This window comes from Schistocerca serialis, chromosome 9 (genome assembly GCF_023864345.2).
Source record: "Schistocerca serialis cubense isolate TAMUIC-IGC-003099 chromosome 9, iqSchSeri2.2, whole genome shotgun sequence".
NCBI classification, from domain to species: Eukaryota; Metazoa; Arthropoda; class Insecta; order Orthoptera; family Acrididae; genus Schistocerca; species Schistocerca serialis.
The window spans coordinates 54,908,744-54,923,099 of NC_064646.1; the positions used below are offsets into that span (position 1 = coordinate 54,908,744).

At 42.2% G+C, this 14,356-nt stretch overlaps 1 protein-coding gene across 1 annotated transcript in view; it reads right to left on the minus strand.

Annotated features, from left to right (window-relative positions):
* The window catches only part of LOC126419107 (odorant-binding protein 59a), a 163,530-nt gene that overhangs the window by 26,856 nt on the left and 122,318 nt on the right, over positions 1–14,356 (minus strand). The window lies entirely within an intron of this gene.

A 14,356-nucleotide genomic window follows, 5' to 3' on the forward strand; every position in this document is an offset into this window, starting at 1 on the left:
GGGAGGCCGGGTGGACGTACCGCCGAATTGCTCAACACGTGGGGCGTGAGGTCTCCACAGTACATCGATGTTGTCGCCAGTGGTCGGCGGAAGGTGCACGTGCCCGTTGACCTGGGACCGGACCGCAGCGACACACGGATGCACGCCAAGACCGTAGGATCCTATGCAGTGCCGTAGGGGACCGCACCGCCACTTCCCAGCAAATTAGGGACACTGTTGCTCCTGGGGTATCGGCGAGGACCATTCGCAACCATCTCCATGAAGCTGGGCTATGGTCGCGCACACCGTTAGGCCGTCTTCCGCTCACGCCCCAACATCGTGCAGCCCGCCTCCAGTGGTGTCGCGACAGGCGTGAATGGAGGGACGAATGGAGATGTGTCGTCTTCAGCGATGAGAGTCGCTTCTGCCTTGGTGCCAATGATGGTCGTATGCGTGTTTGGCGCCGTGCAGGTGAGCGCCACAATCAGGACTGCATACGACCGAGGCACACAGGGCCAACACCCGGCATCATGGTGTGGGGAGCGATCTCCTACACTGGCCGTACACCACTGATGATCGTCGAGGGGACACTGAATAGTGCACGGTACATCCAAACCGTCATCGAACCCATCATTCTACCATTCCTAGACCGGCAAGGGAAATTGCTGTTCCAACAGGACAATGCACGTCCGCATGTATCCCGTGCCACCCAACGTGCTCTAGAAGGTGTAAGTCAACTACCCTGGCCAGGAAGATCTCCAGATCTGTCCCCCATTGAGCATGTTTGGGACTGGATGAAGCATCGTCTCACGCGGTCTGCACGTCCAGCACAAACGCTGGTCCAACTGAGGCGCCAGGTGGAAATGGCATGGCAAGCCGTTCCACAGGACTACATCCAGCATCTCTACGATCGTCTCCATGGGAGAATAGCAGCCTGCATTGCTGCGAAAGGTGGATATACACTGTACTAGTGCCGACATTGTGCATGCTCTGTTGCCTGTGTCTATGTGCCTGTGGTTCTGTCAGTGTGATCATGTGATGTATCTGACCCCAGGAATGTGTCAATAAAGTTTCCCCTTCCTGGGACAATGAATTCACGGTGTTCTTATTTCAATTTCCAGGAGTGTAGAATAACAAAAGAATCCTCCTCATCTATAGATCATGTAGCTACACATATTGATAGTAAAAAATGTCATATTGTTGTCCAAAACCTGGGCCTAGCAGACCATCTCTGCTAGATCTTAAAAACTAACATTTATGTAGAAACTCCTCCTAAACTTTGTACATACAAAAGAATGTTTTCCAAATCAGCCCTGCATAAGTTTAAATCCCAGCTAGAATATGAAGATTGCAGGGAAGTCTATGCAGAAACCAACGCAAATCAGAAATTTATCAAGTTCATGCCAATTTTTAAACTCAGATTTGAAGAGATGTTTCCCAAAACTCTTTATCAAATTAAAACTACAAAGAGAAATCAGTGGGTGACTACAGGTATCAAAAAATCCTCAGAAACTCTTAGATATCTCAACTCCATAAAAAATAATCAATCTAACCCAGAAGTTCTGCAATACTACAAAAAGTACAGGAAAATTTACAGAAAGGTGTTGCTAGCCGCAAAAAAACTTTCAAACAACAAAATATTACTTGAAGCTGAATACAAGAGCAAAGCAGCCTGGAACATCGTCAAACAGGAAACATCTAACTCTGCTAAAAAGGACCTCAATTCACCTATTAAAAACAAAGATGTACCAGTAGGTAACCCTAAAAAATTAGCTGATTTTGTAAACTCATATTTCAGTAGTATTGCAAAAAAATTACAGCAGAAATTTCGAGATACGTATGATTTACCTACTCAGAACCGGCCAACAAACTCAATGGTGCTCTTGCCAACTACAGAAAGGGAAGTGGCACTAGTAGTACACCAACTAAAAAATAAAACTTCAGTAGGACTTGATGAAATCCCAGTCTGCGTAATTAAAGATTGTATAGACTCCATAAAGGGCCCATTAACAGACATAATTAATGAATCTTTCGAATCTGGATACTTTCCGGAGTACCTAAAACAAGCAAAAGTTATACCTATCCTTAAAAACGGAGATGTGGAAAATGTAGAGAACTACAGGCCGATCTCTATACTGTCTATCATTTCTAAAATAATAGAAATACTAGTCAAAAAGAGACTGCTAAATTACCTGAATAAATATAATCTTCTTTCCAATGACCAATTTGGTTTTAGGCCCGGAAAAGGCACACAATATGCTATAGCACAGTTCACTAAAGTAATTTTAGAAGCACTGGACAAAGGTGAAAATGTAAGTGGTATCTTTTTAGACTTGTCCAAGGTCTTTGCTACAGTTGACCACAAAATCTTACTTCATGAATTAGGGCAAATAGGAATAAGAGGTGTGACAAAGAAGTGGTTCAAGTCATACTTGGAAAACAGAGTTCAACGAGTTGAGATATCACAAGTTTCAAACAATTCCCTTATAAAACACCTGTCTGACCCAGAAAATGTGAATATAGGCGTCCCACAGGGAAGTGTATTAGGCCCAATATTGTTTCTTATATACTTTAACGACTTCCCACAAAGTATCAGACATGGCAAAAAAATACTTTTTGCTGATGACAGCAACATAGTAATAACAGGTGAAAATGCAACACAACTGGCAGAAAGAGCAAACGAGGCTCTCAATGATGTCCACAACTGGTCATTAAAAAATAAAGTAACCCTAAATGTAAAGAAAACTAACTATATTAACTTCCAATTGAACAAAAAACACAATGCCACTAGAATAAAAGTTAATAATAATGAATTAGAATGTGTAACAAGTACCAAATTCTTAGGGATGAATGTAGACAGCCAACTGAAATGGACAAACCATGTCAACATTTTGGCAAAGAAATTATCCACAGCATGCTATGCTCTTAGAATCCTTGCACTGGTATGCAATAATACCTGTCTTAAAATAACATATTACGGATATCTACACTCAGTCCTCAGCTATGGGATCATGTTTTGGGGAACAAGTGCCAGTAACATACAAACTGTGTTCAAAGTACAAAAAGAGCCATAAGGATAATAACAAATAGAAACAACAGGGCCCACTGTCTAGAATTATTTAGAAAGCTAGGAATTCTAACTGTTTCTTGTGAGTATATCTTTCAGAACATAATGTTCATTAAGAAAAATCTCAACATGTACAACACAAACAGCCTAATACATGACCATGAAACAAGAGCTTGTCACCACCTCCATCTAGATAGAAAGAACAAGGCAAAGACGCAAAAAAGTATATTTTACAATGGGATAAAACTGTACAACAAATTACCACAAGAAATTAAAGAAATAAATGAGCCCCTCACTTTCAGACAAAAGCTTAAAAGCTCTTTAGTAAGTAAAAGTTGTTATACTGTAAAAGAATATTTAACATAGATGTAGATTATTAGCAACATATGACATTATCACCAAAATATTATGTAATTATAAATATGTGTATGACTAGTTATAAAAACTACACAAAATATGAGAAACCTGTTTAATTGTAAATGTAAATGTGTGCTCATGTGTTGTAATCTGACGACATCCATACAATATTTATTGTTCCACGGATGAATAAATAAATAAATAAATAAATAAGTAAGTGGTGTCAGAACACACACATAAAAGACTGTTGCAATTGGCAAGCTTTTGCAGCCATTGGCTCATTCTCCAGGCAGAAGGGGTGAAGGGAAAGGAGGAAGGGTAAAGGAAAAGGACTGGAGAGGTCAAGGATAAGGGCTAGATTTCAGGAAAGTCATCCAGAACCGTGGGTCATGGGAGATTTACCATATGGGATGAGAAGGAAAGATTTATTGTTTGGGGCTGCATGAGATGAGATTTGAAAACCTGAGAGCTTAAAATGTGAAAGACAGGGTGATATACAAGATAGAGATTACTACAAAAACACTGTGCACAAGTTAATAAGCCCGTACAGAAAGTCTCCCCTGATCAGCAGTTTTGGGTGACTTTCCTGAAATCTAACCCTTTTCTTAGACCTCTCCAGTCCTTTTCCTTCACCCCCTTCTTCTTCCCCCTACAGTTCTTCTGCCTGAAGTAGGAGCCACTGACTCCAAGAGCTTGCCAATCACGATAGTCTTTTATGTGTTTCTTCTGCTGCTGCTTGGTGAGTGTGTGTCTATCTATCTATATATATATATATATATATATATATATATATATATATATATATATATATATATATATATATATATAATAGAGGGAAACATTCCACGTGGGAAAAATATATCAAAAAAGAAAGATGATGAAACTTACCAAACAAAAGCGCTGGCAGGTCGATAGACACACAAACAAACACAAACATACACACAAAATTCTAGCTTTCGCAACCAATGGTTGCCTCGTCAGGAAAGAGGGAAGGAGAAGGAAAGACAAAAGGATATGGGTTTTAAGGGAGAGGGTAAGGAGTCATTCCAATCCCGGGAGCGGAAAGACTTACCTTAGGGGGAAAAAAGGACAGGTATACACTCGCACACACACACATATCCATCCACACATACACAGACACAAGCAGACATTTTCTGCGGTTGGCCTGTAGGAGGATGCTCTGAACAACAGGTGTGGATGTGGGAGAGGAAAGATTGAGGATTTTTATAAAGGATAGGAGTTTATGGGCGTGTTGATTGGCTGAGTGGATGATGCGGTTGGCCTGTAGGAGGATGCTCTGAACAACAGGTGTGGATGTGGGAGAGGAAAGATTGAGGATTTTTATAAAGGATAGGAGTTGATGGGCTTGCGGTTGGCCTGTAGGAGGATGCTCTGAACAACAGGTGTGGATGTGGGAGAGGAAAGATTGAGGATTTTTATAAAGGATAGGAGTTGATGTCTGCTTGTGTCTGTGTATGTGTGGATGGATATGTGTGTGTGTGCGAGTGTATACCTGTCCTTTTTTCCCCCTAAGGTAAGTCTTTCCGCTCCCGGGATTGGAATGACTCCTTACCCTCTCCCTTAAAACCCATATCCTTTTGTCTTTCCTTCTCCTTCCCTCTTTCCTGACGAGGCAACCATTGGTTGCGAAAGCTAGAATTTTGTGTGTATGTTTGTGTTTGTTTGTGTGTCTATCGACCTGCCAGCGCTTTTGTTTGGTAAGTTTCATCATCTTTCTTTTTTGATATATATATATATATATATATATATATATATATATATATATATATATATATATATATATATATATATATATATATATATATATAACAAAAGCGCTGGCAGGTCGATAGACACACAAACAAAAACAAACATACACACAAAATTCAAGCTTTCGCAACAAACTGTTGCCTCATCAGGAAAGAGGGAAGGAGAGGGGAAGACGAAAGGAAGTGGGTTTTAAGGGAGAGGGTAAGGAGTCATTCCAATCCCAGGAGCGGAAAGACTTACCTTAGGGGGAAAAAAGGACAGGTATACACTCGCACACACGCACATATCCATCCACACAGACACAAGCAGACAAAGGTGAAAATGTAAGTGGTATCTTTTTAGACTTGTCCAAGGTCTTTGATACAGTTGACCACAAAATCTTACTTCATAAATTAGGGTAAATAGGAATAAGAGGTGTGACAAAGAAGTGGTTCAAGTCATACTTGGAAAACAGAGTTCAACGAGTTGAGATATCACAAGTTTCAAACAATTCCCTTATAAAACACCTGTCTGACCCAGAAAATGTGAATATAGGCGTCCACTTCCTTTCGTCTTCCCCTCTCCTTCCCTCTTTCCTGATGAGGCAACAGTTTGTTGCGAAAGCTTGAATTTTGTGTGTATGTTTGTGTTTGTTTGTGTGTCTATCGACCTGCCAGCGCTTTTGTTCGGTAAGTCACCTCATCTTATACGAAAGCACTGGCAGGTCAATAGACACACAAACAAACACAAACATACACACAAAATTCTAGCTTTCACAACCAACGGTTGGTTCATCAGGAAAGAGGGAAGGAGAGGGAAAAACGTATGTATATGGATTTTAAGGGAGAGGGTAAGAAGTCATTCCAATCCCGGGAGCGGAAAGACTTACCTAAGGGGGAAAAAAGGACAGGTATACACTCGCACACACACACATATCCAACCATATATTTTAGATATATATCTAAAACAAAGATGATGTGACTTACCAACTGAAAGCGCTGGCAGGTCGATAGACACACAAACAAACACAAACATACACACAAAATTCTAGCTTTCGCAACCAACGGTTGCTTCATCAGGAAAGAGGGAAGGAGAGGGAAAGACGAAAGGCTGTGGGTTTTAAGGAAGAGGGTAAGGAGTCATTCCAATCCTGGGAGCAGAAAGACTTACCTTATGGGGGAAAAAAGTACAGGTGTACACTCTCACACACACACACACAGATCCATCCACACATACACCGACACAAGCAGACATTTGTATGGGCACAGAGTTTGGGCAGAGATGTCAGTCAAGGCGGAAGTACAGAGGCAAAGATGTTGTCAAATGACAGGTGAGGTATGAGTGGCAGCAACTTGAAATTAGCAGAGGTTGAGGCCTGGTGGGTAACGAGAGGAGAGGATATACTGAAGGGCAAGTTCCCATCTCCGGAGTTCTGACAGGTTGGTGTTAGTGGTAAGTATCCAGATAACCCGGATGGTGTAACACAGTGCCAAGATGTGCTGGCCGTGCACCAAGGCATGTTTAGCCACAGGGTGATCCTCATTACCAACAAACACTGTCTGCCTGTGTCCATTCATGCAAATGGACAGTTTGTTGCTGGTCATTCCCACATAGAAGGCTTCACATTGTAGGCAGGTTAGTTGGTAAATCACGTGGGTGCTTTCACACATGGCTCTGCCTTTGATCGTGTACACCTTCCGGGTTACAGGACTGGAGTAGTAGGTGGTGGGAGGGTGCATGGGACAGGTTTTACAACAGGCGCGGTTACAAGGGTAGGAGCCAGAGGGTAGGGAAGGTGGTTTGGGGATTTGAACCAAGAGGTTACAAAGGTTAGGTGGAGTGGGGAGGATTTCATGAAGGATGGATCACATTTCAGGGCAGGATTTGAGGAAGTCGTATCCCTGCTGGAGAGCCACATTCAGAGTCTGATCCAGTCCCGGAAAGTATCCTGTCACAAGTGGGGCACTTTTGGGGTTCTTTTGTGGGAGGTTCTGGGTTTGAGGGGATGAGGAAGTGGCTCTGGTAATTTGCTTCTGTACCAGATCGGGAGGATAGTTGCGGGATGCAAAAGCTGTTTTCAGGTTGTTGGTGTAATGGTTCAGGGATTCCAGACTGGAGCATATTCATTTGCCATGAAGACCTAGGGTGTAGGGAAGGGACCGTTTGATGTGGAATGGGTGGCAGCTGTGGTAATGGAGGTACTGTTGCTTGTTGGTGGGTTTGATGTGGACGGATGTGTGAAGCTGGCCATTGGACAGATGGAGGTCAATGTCAAGGAAAGTGGCATGGGATTTGGAGTAGGACCAGGTGAATCTGATGGAACCAAAGGAGTTGAGGTTGGAGAGGAAATTCTGGAGTTCTTCTTCACTGTGAGTCCAGATCCTGAAGGTGTCATCAATAAATCTGTACGCGTTGGCAGGCCTGGGTAACCAAAAAGCTTCCTCTAAGTGACCCATAAATAGGTTGGCATACGAGGGGGCCTTCGAAAGTGAAGAAGTTGTGAGTCAGGATGAAGCTGGCTAAGGTAATGAGGAAATAGGTTTTAGGTAGGGTGGCAGGTGATCGGCGTGAAAGGAAGTGCTCCATCACAGCGAGACCCTGGACGTGCAGAATATTTGTGTATAAGGAAGTGGCATCAATGGTTAAAAGGATGGTTTCCGGGGGTAACAGATTGGATAAGGATTCCAGGCGTTTGAGAAAGTGGTTGGTGTCTTTGATGAAGGATGGGAGACTGCATGTAATGGGTTGAAGGTGTTGATCTATATAGGCAGAAATACGTTCTGTGGGGGCTTGGTAACCAGCTACAATGGGGCGGCCAGGATGATTGGGTTTGTGAATTTTAGGAAGCAGGTAGAAGGTAGGGGTGCGGGGTGTTGTTGAGGTCAGGAGGTTGATGGAGTCAGGTGAAAGGTTTTGCAGGGGGCCTAAGGTTCTGAGGATTCCTTGAAGCTCCACCTGGACATCAGGAATGGGATTACCTTGGCAAACTTTGTATGTAGTGTTGTCTGAAAGCTGACACAGTCCCTCAGCCACATACTCCCAACGATCTACTACCACAGTCATGGAACCCTTGTCAGCCGGAAGAATGACGATGGATCGGTCAGCCTTCAGATCACGGATAGCCTGGGCTTCAGCAGTAGTGATGTTGGGAGTAGGATTAATGTTTTTTAAGAAGGATTGAAAGGCAAGGCTGGAAGTCAGAAATTCATGGAAGATTTGGAGAGGGTGATTTTGAGGAAGGGGAGGTGGGTCTCGCTGTGACGGAGGACGGAACTGTTCCTGGCAGGGTTCAATTTGGATAATGTATTGGGGAGTTGGATCATTAGGAGTAGGATTAGGATCATTTTTCTTCGTGGCAAAGTGATATTTCCAGCAGAGAGTATGAGTGTAGGACAGTAAATCTTTGACGAGGGCTGTTTGGTTGAATCTGGGAGTAGGGCTGAAGGTGAGGCCTTTGGATAGGACAGAGGTTTCGGATTGGGAGAGAGGTTTGGAGGAAAGGTTAACTACCAAATTAGGGTGTTGTGGTTCCAGATTGTGTTGATTAGAATTTTGAGGTTTTGGGGGGAGTGGAGCTGGAAGTGCGAGATTGAGTAGATGAGAGAGACTGGGTCTGTGTGCAATGAGAGGAGGCTGAGGTTTGCTGGAAAAGTTGTGAAGGGTGAGTGAGCTGCCTTTCCGGAGGTGGGAAAGCAGGAGATTGGGTAGTTTTTTGAGGTGGAGTGTGGCATGCCGTTCTAATTTGCGGTTGGCCTGTAGGAGGATGCTCTGAACAGCCGGTGTGGATGTGGGAGAGGAAAGATTCAGGACTTTTATTGAGGATAGGAGTTGACGGGTGTGTTCATTGGCTGAGTCGATGTGTAAGTGAAGGATTAGGTGGGTGAGGGCAATGGATTGTTCAGTTTGGAACTGGTATAGGGACTGATGGAAAGAAGGGTTACAGCCAGAGATAGGAACTTTAAGTGTGAGGCCTTTGGGGGTAATGCCAAATGTCAAACAAGACTGAGTAAATAAAATATGGGATCGTAATCTGGCTAGGGCAAAGGCATGTTTGCGGAGGGAATGTAAATAAAACTTAATGGGGTCATTGTGGGGATGTTGTGAGGGTGACATGGTATTAGAAGATGGAAAGTGTAATATGAGGCTGAAATGAAAACGAAAATAAAAATATATGGGGAGAGATAAAGGTGAACTAGAAAGCAACAGGATATATGGTTTTCGGGGGCAAGTGCTCTACCATCTGAGCTACCAAAGCACGACTCACGCCTGGTACTTACAGCTTTACTTCTGCCAGTATCTCATCTCCTACCTTCCAAACTTTACAGAAGCTCTCCTGTGAACCTTGCAGAACTAGCACTCCTGAAAGAAAGGATACTGCGGAGACATGGCTTAGCCACAGCCTGGGGGATGTTTCCAGAATGAGATTTTCACTCTGCAGCAGAGTGTGCGCTGATATGAAACTTCCTGGCAGATTAAAACTTCATTTGTCCTTTGTAGTATGTATCCTGGCAGAGAAAGCGCAGAGTAAATTCCACCCAGTTAGTAGCATTCTATCTGTAAGCTTCTGAGCAGGGCAAAGAAATGCCAAACTCATCTTTAAGTTGCCATCTGGGCTCTTTGTTTCCTTTGCCTGCTTTGCCACAATGCAGGAATGTAATCTAGCTTATTAAGCACCGCATACACGGTCTTCATCATGCTCACAAAACTGGTTCTTTTCATACGACTACAATGTAAAATGCAAAAGAGCTCGTACCTTAAAATTTTTTTGCCAGTTCGATACTGGCTTAGTGCATAAGTTTGTAGCACTTCTCCAAAAGTTTATTAAACACTACAGATACATATAAAAGAGACTTTAGTTATCAATAATGTATGCTCACTCACTACTTAAAACAGTCTGCCAATGCTGGGATAACTTTTCAGTTTAGCGAATGTAGAAATCGTGTGGTTTTGAGGCAAAGAACTCATTGCGCCATGTTAGGAGTACATTTTCATTCAGAAAGGAAGTTTCTTGATGGCTGTTTGATAGAGAGCAGGAAACGTGAAAATGTGAGGGTGCATGATTGGATGAATAAGGTGGGTGCAGAATGGCTGTCCAAACCAAGCCTTGCCAGTCTAGCAGTATGTGGGTGGACATTATCATGGAGCAGCATCACATAATGCAGTCTTCTTGATCATTGTTCTTGGGTTGCACCTGCAAGATGTCTCAGTTGTTCACAATAAATGTCAGCAATGATGGTTACACCTCGAGGAAGCAGTGCACAGTATACTACACTATCGCCATTCCACCAGATGCATAACATTTTCTTTTGTGGATGTGTTGCAAGTCTTTGTACAGCAAACTGCTGTATTATTTGGGCTAAGTGATTACTTTATTTTTCTTTTGTTAGCATAAAGACACCATTTCTTGTCACCAGCAATGATACAGAACAGGAATGGTGAGTGTAGTACACAGTTCAATTGATGATGAGCAACCAGGGATGCCCATATGACCACCCACTGATTTTTGTGATTTTGTCTTAGAGCATGTGCTACCCTTATACCCAATTTTTGAACCTTCCCCATTGCATGCGAATGTCATACGATGGTGGAGTGATGACAGTTCATCACTTCTGCCGGTTATCGAGTATGCTGACGTTGATCATTATGGGTTGCTGTGTTTAAACGATCTTCATCAAACTGCAAGGGTTTCCCTGAATGTGGAGAGCCACTAATATCACAATGATCCTCCATGAAATGAGGAAACCATTTTCTTGCCGTTCTCTGTCCTGTGGCAACTGCTTCTGTCACTTCCACCTATTGCAGCTGTTGATAGGCTGCACAGACTAAAAACCAATAATCAGTGAAGTGCCTGCAAGCTGAGGTGCTACTGCAACCCCAAACTCCCTTGCTGGTTACTTCTGCCAGAGGTAGAACTTAGATGGTCACACTTTCTGGATGTAGTGCATGCCAACCCATCACTCGAAGAGTCTCTTCTTCCACTTTGATGAGGCACATCTCAGCTGTGACCTCAGCAGCTCATCTGCCACACTTTGCTGAAATATGCACAAACAGCAGGATTCTTACTCCACATCCAGTGTCAGTGTTTTGGCAGACTTCGTTTAACAAGAGGAGTGCTACAATGTTTTTCACATCACCTGCCCAAGCCGCATTCCCTTGAGGGCTAACATTGACTGTGGCTGTATGAACCCTGTTGTTAGATGTCTGGTTCTTCCCCCTGGTATCAGCACATGGAATACTGCATGCAGTGTGGTGTAAATAGTGGAGTGAAGTGCAATGTTCACCAGCAGAACTAGGCGGGTTTATTATCATTCCATCCTCGAACATTTTGGCACCCCCTTTACTGCAAAGTGTGCCACTGAAACGGGTTTTCCTGTACTGTCAGATGACACCAAACAAAGGCTGTATGACATCTATAATCCATCCTGTCCAAAGACTCCACCAAGAGTGATGGCATTCCTTGATTGAGAGGTAGTAAGTCATTAAATTTTACTGTAGTTCTTAGCTTTTAGGAATAATACAGGGTGATTCAAAAAGAATACCACAACTTTAAAAATGTGTATTTAATGAAAGAAACATAATATAACCTTCTGTTATACATCATTACAAAGAGTATTTAAAAAGGTTTTTTTCACTCAAAAACAAGTTCAGAGATGTTCAATATGGCCCCCTCCAGACACACGAGCAATATCAACCCGATACTCCAACTCGTTCCACACTCTCTGTAGCATATCAGGCGTAACAGTTTGGATAGCTGCTGTTATTTCTCGTTTCAAATCATCAATGGTGGCTGGGAGAGGTGGCCGAAACACCATATCCTTAACATTCCTCCATAAGAAAAAATCGCAGGGGGTAAGATCAGGGCTTCTTTGAGGCCAGTGATGAAGTGCTCTGTCACGGGCTGCCTGGCGGCCGATCCATCGCCTCGGGTAGTTGACATTCAGGTAGATACGGACAGATAAGTACCAATGTGGTGGTGCTCCATCCTGCTGAAATTGTGGAATTTGCAGCTCTCTGCTAGCTCTGCGAGTCGATTTTCCTGGGCTGCGAACAAATGCTTGCTGGATGCGTGCTACATTTTCATCACTCGTTCTTGGCCGTCTAGAACTTTTCCCTTTGCACAAACACCCATTCTCTGTAAACTGTTTATACCAACATTTAATACACCACCTATCAGGAGGTTTAACACCATACTTCGTTCGAAATGCACGCTGAACAACTTCACTTCTGCCATACTCAATAACACAAAAAGCTTTCTGTTGAGCGGTCGCCATCTTAGCATCAACTGACGCTGATGCCTAGTCAACAGCGCCTCAAGCGAACAAATGTACAACTAAATGAAACTTTATAGCTCCCTTAATTCGCCGACAGATAGTGCTTAGCTCTGCCTTTTGTTGTTGCAAAGTTTTAAATTCCTAAAGTTGTGGTATTCTTTTTGAATCACCCTGTATATCTGAACCAGCTCATGCAGCTCTTATAGCATGTCCCATTATTTATTTTTATCTTTCATAGTTAGAGCACTGCTACAGGCATGTATACCACTTAGAAGCATAGAAGGGAACCTAAATCATTCCTTCAGTCTAATGGCATTTTCGGCATACATGGTGCAAATATTTCTAGCTGCCTCCAATGCTGTCACCTCTCTAACTCAAACAGAAGAATATGTCAGAAATGTTCTAATTTCTCTATATTTCTAGCTGCCTCCAATGCTGTCACCTCTCTAACTCAAACAGAAGAATATGTCAGAAATGTTCTAATTTCTCTACTTGGCACTTCATTTTCTAGCAACCACAGCTCCATTCACTATCACCAAATGACAAATTGACAATATGTAAACTTAAATAGCAACAATGAACTACAAATAAAAAATTACAGCACATAAATAAACCCACAGCAACCAGAATACCAACATGCAAAACAAAAATGCTACCAACTAATGCCCCAACCTAAAATATTCAAAGACTCCATAAAATACTCACTAATGGTACCACTTATGTGGATGGTATATTATGGAGTGTTGAGGAAAAAATTTTATTCTACACAGTAAGGTGAAAGACTTACTTTGGTACCAAATTAATCATACTTGGCAGCAATTTACAATAGACCATTATGAACTTTTGTAGCTATATAGAGCTAAAATGAGTTACATTGCTCCAGATCCATAACTCACACCTGCAACTAAAGTTGTGTGCCAGTTGCCACAATGTTTTCAGGCATCTGAGAATGATTTGGATATCCCAAACCTGATCCAATGGATGAGAAAAGATTTAAATGAAGTAATTGCATAAAGAACAAATCTGATTTCCTATAATCAATATCCAATAATAATGATACACTGCAGTCCCAACTTACACTTCACCAAGATGAAGAAAAATAAGGCAGCTGTAGGGATAACTTCTGGTATTCAGAGAGTGTATGTTATCATGAGCATTTGTGATTGACAATACTACACAAAATGAAATTAATCAAATCTAATGTGAACATAAACAAGAAGATAGGTGGCCTCCATTGTGATCTAAAGAATCTAACTCATATAAAAATGCATAAGCCATGGAAGTATTACTATCTACAACTCACTGCGATGGCAAATTTAAAGCATGTAGTAATTGTTTTGATGCATCTTCTTTGTTTGTTCATTTCATTTTTTGATTAAATTTGTTTGTTCCTTACAGGCCTTGAAAAGATGTGTTGAAGTAAGTTTCAACTCTACAAAACCACAATTTTTTTCTTGTTTCACATCCTTACACTACTCAAGTACTAGTGGACTAACAAAATATATTATATCAAAGGCAAAATTTGCTTGATAAATCTATAAATTTGCCAAGAGATAGGATGGCTGGCCAGTACTCATATCCAGGAGACAAAATTCTGAGTATTGTTGATAAACATATATAAAAGTAGAAAAAAGACAGATAGGAATAGAGAAGGAAACAGACAGAGTGTGGTCTACAGTGACCTACTGGTCCCTTTCTCCTTCCGTAAACCTGTCTTTATCATGTCATTTTTACTTTTCATCTCCAGTTATAAGTGAAGCATAGGAGGTGTTCTTAAGCAAAAGGAAGCCCACTTCCCTAGGAAAGGGAAACAGGCAGGTTGGAAGACCACAGAATGACAGCCCCACTATAAGATGCACAGCCCTCGTAAGCTGGACCTGTGAGTCTTCTTGCTTACTACTAGTACCCAAGAGAGCCTTGGCTCAAGGGCAGA